Source organism: Monodon monoceros, unplaced genomic scaffold (assembly GCF_005190385.1).
Source record: "Monodon monoceros isolate NGI ecotype Baffin Bay Population unplaced genomic scaffold, NGI_Narwhal_1 Super_Scaffold_2, whole genome shotgun sequence".
Taxonomy (NCBI): domain Eukaryota; kingdom Metazoa; phylum Chordata; class Mammalia; order Artiodactyla; family Monodontidae; genus Monodon; species Monodon monoceros.
Genome location: NW_021703776.1, coordinates 88,009,672 through 88,015,671, shown reverse-complemented (window position 1 = coordinate 88,015,671; position 6,000 = coordinate 88,009,672).

Here is a 6,000-nt window from a genome sequence, read left to right as displayed (position 1 = left end):
TTTTTTTTTTTTTTTTTTTCAGTACGCGGGCCTCTCACTGTTGTGGCATCTCCCGTTGCAGAGCACAGGCTCCGGACATGCAGGCTCAGCGGCCATGGCTCAGCGGCCCAGCCGCTCCGCGGCATGTGGGATCTTCCCAGACTGGGGCACGAACCCATGTCCCCCACATTGGCAGGCGGACTCTCAACCACTGTGCCACCAGGGAAGCCCCTATATTTCTAATTATAAATCACAGTATCACAATAATCTTATAAATCCATTTTTATATGCTTTACTATCTCAAATTTAAAGTGCATACCATAGTTCACCAGTTCTGCTGAACTCTGTCAGTGCTTACCTATGGGAAAGTAAGTGGAATGATGTAAGAGGGAGATCAGAGACTGCAAGAAAGGGTATTTTCACTTTTTTACTCTATGTATAGTGATGTTTTCTTAAAATTTAAAAAATAAGCATGCGTTCATGTGGTACTTTTTAAATGGAAATTAAAGAACATGGCCTTAGGTAAAATTGTCATGGCCCTACTTAAGATTATTCTTACTGTGTGTATTTTGAAGCAACCTCAAAATTCGTTTTGAAAACTCTTTAGGCCCTGTTTGCTGGCATTATCTTGGTTCATCATCATGCAAAGGTGAGGTGGCTCTTCAGGCACGAATCTTGGTTAATTAAAATTAAGGTCCCTAATTATGCTAAGAGAATTCACCCATGTATTAATTCAAGAAATATTTATTGAGCACCTACTATGAGCCAGTGTAGTGATAAATATCTGGTATAAAACTTACAGCAAGATAGACAAGATTCTTGTTCTCATTATGCCTACTTTATAATGCAAATGGCAGACAATAACTAGGTATTATTCAGGATAGGCTAGATTATTCTGCAGTAATATACAACCACCAAAATTGTAGTGACTTAAAACAAAAGACTTATTTCTCATTGATACTACATATCTATCACACGTTGGCAGGGGAATCTGCTTCTCATAGTTACTCAGGAACTCAGGCTGAGGGTTGCCACCCTATTGAAAAAGTATATTGGAGGAACTCACAATGCCAATTAAATGTTTGAATGTTCTTGGGAATTCCCTGGCTGTCCAGTGGTTAGGACTCAGCACACTTGCCCTGCTGTTGCCTGGGTTCAGTCCCTGGTCAGGGAACTAAGATCCCGCAAGCCACACTGCACTGCACGGTGGAAAAAAAAAACCAAAACATGTTCTGGCCCAGAAGTGATATATCACTTACATTCATGACTCATTTGCCAGAACTAGTCACATAGCCCTACCCAATCACAAGGGGGCCAGAAAGTGCTCCAAAAGAGGCAGCATGAGCAGGCAAGACTAGTGACCACCACAGTCCACCCTGATCATCAGATATTAGGGTTACTTTTCTTCCCACATGCAAAATATATGCATGCTCTCTTCTAGAGCAATAACACAAAAAGTTTTATCCTATCACAGTATCAAGCTCAAAGTCCAGGATCTCACAGTAGTCAGGCCTAGTTGTATCGTCTCTTGATCTGGAGACATATGAGGTAAAAAAAAATCTGTGCCACACCCCGTACCTAATAGATAATGGCAGAGTAGGAACAGGATAACTGACATAAATGCTCCCATTTGAAATGGTGAAGAATGGGATAGAGATAGCAATCACTAGTCTATGGCAATTGTGGAATCCTACCAGGCAGAAATTGCAAGGATCCTCTCCACTAGTGTGGGGAATGTTTCTTGATTAGGCCCCAGTCCTGATCCACGGTAGGCTCCCCTCCCCCATTGCATTGTTTTTCTGTGATCCTTAGGCTGACCTTCCACCTTCTAGGGAAGTTCTTTTTAATCATCCCCCCCCATGTTCTTATATTAAGTGAGCAGAAAGAATAAGTCCTCCTTAGATTTTGAGCAGCTTTCTCAGACTACTTCTTGACCACAGAAAGCTGAGGCCCAAGGGTCATTTTAAGTCTCATTCACAGTTGCCTTTAGCACTTACTGGTAGATATTTTGGCACTACCCAAAAAATTTAATCATCTTCTATATTTGATTCAAGTCGGTCCCATGTGCCATAGTCACAGCCACTATATTTTCTGAGATACAAATTTTTTCTTTTATTTCTCTCTGTGGGTAACTCGAGCCCATCAGGCTTTGTTAATGGGAAGACCTGGACCATTTTATCCAACTTACTGGGATCCGGCCCTGAACCAAGATGGCGGAGAAGAAGGATGTGCTCTCACTCCCTCTTGTGAGAACACCAGAATCACAACTAGCTGCTGGACAATCATCGACAGGAAGACACTGGAACTCACCAAAAAAGACACCCCACATCCAAAGACAAAGGAGAAGCCACAATGCGACGGTAGGAGGGGTGCAATCACAGTAAAATAAAATCCCATAACTGCTAGGTGGGTGACTTACAGAGTGGAGAACACTTATACCACAGAAGTCCACACACTGGAGTGAAGGTTCTGAGCCCCACGTCAAGCTTCCCAACCTGGGGGTCTGGCAAAGGGAGGAGGAATTCCTAGAGAATCAGACTTTGAAGCCTAGCGGGATTTGATTGCAGCACTTCAACAGGACTGGGGGAAATAGAGACTCCACTCTTGGAAGGCACACACAAAGTAGTGTGCACATCAGGACCCAGGGGAAGGAGCAGTGACCCCAGGGGAGACTGAACCAGACCAACTGCTAGTGTTGGAGGGTCTCCTGCAAAGGCAGGGGGTGGCTGCGGCTCACTGTGGGGACAAGGACACTGGCAGCAGGAGTTCTGGGAGGTACTCCTTGGTGTGAGCCCTCCCAGAGTCTGTCATTAGCCCCACCAAAGAGCCCAGGTAGGCTCCAGTGTTGGGTTTCCTCAGGCCAACAGGGAGGGAACCCAGCCCCACACATCAGCAGTCAAGAGGATTAAAGTTTTACTGAGCTCTGCCCACTAGAGCAACAGTCAGCTCTACCCACCACCAGTCCCTCCCATCAGGAAACTTGCGCAAGCCTCTTAGATAGCCTCATCCACCAGAGGGCAGACAGCAGAAAAAAGAACGACAATCCTGCAGCCTGTGGAACAAAAACCACATTCACAGAAAGATAGACAAGATGAAAAGGCAGAAGGCTATGTACCAGATGAAGGAACAAGATAAAAACCCCGAAAAACAACTAAATGAAGTGGACATAGTCCACGTTCCAGAAAAAGAATGCAGAATAATGACAGTGAAGATGATCCAGGACCTTGGAAAAAGAATGGAGGCAAAGATCGAGAAGATGCAAGAACTGTTTAACAAAGACCTAGAAGAATTAAAGAACAAACAAACAGAGATGAACAATACAATAATTGAAATGAAAACTTCACTAGAAGGAATCAATAGCAGAATAACTGAGGCAGAAGAACGGATAAGTGACCTGGAAGACAGAATGGTGGAATTCACTGCTGCTGAACAGAATAAAGAAAAAAGAATGAAAAGAAATGAAGACAGTCTAAGAGACCTCTGGGACAACATTAAACACAACAACATTCGCATTATAGGGGTCCCAGAAGGAGAAGACACAGAGAAAGGACCCGAGAAAATATTTGAAGAAATTATAGTTGAAAACTTTCCTAACATGGGAAAGGAAATAGCCACCCAAGTCCAGGAAGCGCAGTGAGTCCCATACAGGATAAACCCAAGGAGAAACACGCCAAGACACATAGAAATCAAATTAGCAAGAATTAAAGACAAAGAAAAATTATTGAAAGCAGCAAGGGAAAAAAGACAAATAACATACAAGGGAACTCCCATAAGGTTAACAGCTGATTTCTCAGCAGAAACTTTACAAGCCAGAAGGGAGTAGCATGATATACTTAAAGTGATGAAAGGGAAGAACCTATAACCAAGATTACTCTACCCGGCAAGGATCTCATTCAGATCCGATGGAGAAATCAAAAGCTTTACAGACAAGCAAAAGCTAAGAGAATTCAGCACCACCAAACCAGCTCTACAAAAAAGGCTAAAGGAACTTCTCTGAGTGGGAAACACAAGAGAAGAGAAGGACCTACAAAAACAAACCCAAAACAATTAAGAAAATGGTCATAGGAACATACATATTGATAATTACCTTAAACATGAATGGATTAAATGCTCCAACCAAAAGGCACAGGCTTGCTGAATGGATACAAAAACAAGATCCATATACATGCTGTCTACAAGAGACCCACTTCAGACCTAGGGACACATAGAGACTGAAAGTGAGGGGATGGAAAAAGATACTCCATGCAAATGGAAATCAGAAGAAAGCTGGAGTAGCAATACTCATATCACATAAAATAGACTTTAAAATAAAGAATGTTACAACAGACAAGGAAGGACACTACATAATGATCAAGGGATCTATCCAAGAAGAAGATATAACAATTTAAAATATATATGCACCCAACATAGGAGCACCTCAATACGTACGGCAAATGCTAACAGCTATAAAAGAGGAAATCGACAGTAACACAATAATAGTGGGGGACTTTAACACCTCACTTACACCAATGGACAGATCATCCAAAATGAAAACAAATAAGGAAACAGAAGCTTTAAATGACACAATAGACCAGATAGATTTAATTGATATTTATAGCACATTCCATCTGAAAACAGCAGATTACACGTTCTTCTCAAGTGCGCACAGAACATTCTCCAGGATAGATCACATCTTGGGTCAAAAATCAAGCCTCAGTAAATTTAAGAAAATTGAAATCATATCAAGCATCGTTTCTGACCACAATGCTATGAGATTAGAAATGAATTACAGGGAAAAAACCGTAAAAAACACAAGCACATGGAGGCTAAACAATATGCTACTAAATAACCAAGAGATCACTGAAGAAATCATAGAGGAAATCAAAAAATACCTAGAGACAAATGACAATGAAAACACGACAATCCAAAACCTATGGGAGGCAGCAAAAGCAGAGGGAAGTTTATAGCTATACAAGCCTACCTCAAGAAACAAGAAAAATCTCAAATAAACAATCTAACCTTACACCAAAAGGAACTAAAGAAAGAAGAACAAACAAAACCCAAAGTTAGCAGAAGGAAAGAAATCATAAAGATCAGAGCAGAAATAAATGACATACAAACAAAGAAAACAATAGCAGTAATCAATAAAACTAAAAGCTGGTTCTTTGAGAAGATAAACAAAATTGATAAACCATTAGCCAGACTCATCAAGAAAAAGAGGAAGAGGACTCAAGTCAATAAAATTAGAAATGAAAAAGGAGAAGTTACAACAGACAACACAGAAATACAAAGCATCCTAAGAGACTGCTACAAGCAACTCTATGCCAATAAAATGGACAACCTGGAAGAAATGGACAAATTCTAAGAAAGGTATAACATTCCAAGACTGAACCAGGAAGAAACAGAAAATATGAACAGACAAATCACAAGTAATGAAATTGAAACTTTGATTAAAAATCTTCCAACAAACAAAAGTCCAGGACCAGATAGCTTCACAGGTGAATTCTATCAAACATTTAGAGAAGAGCTAATACCCATCCTTCTCAAACTCTTCCAAAAAATTGCAGAGGAAGGAACACTCCCAAACTCATTCTATGAGGCCACCATCACCCTGATACCAGAACAAGACAAAGATACTACAAAAAAAGAAAATTACAGACCAATATCACTGATGAATATAGATGCAAAAATCCTCAACAAAATACTAGGAAACAGAATCCAACAACACATTAAAAGGATCATACATCATGATCAAGTGGGGTTTATTCCAGGAATGCAAGGATTCTTCAATTTTCGCAAATCAATCAATGTGATACACCATATTAACAAATTGAAGGACAAAAACCATATGATCATCTCAATAGATGCAGAAAAAGCTTTTGACAAAATTCAACACCATTTTATGATAAAAACTCTCCAGAACGTGGGCATAGAGGGAACCTATCTCAACATAATAAAGGCCATATATGACAAACGCACAGCAAACATCATTCTCAATGGTGAAAAACTGAAAACATTTCCTCTAACATCAGGAAAAAGACA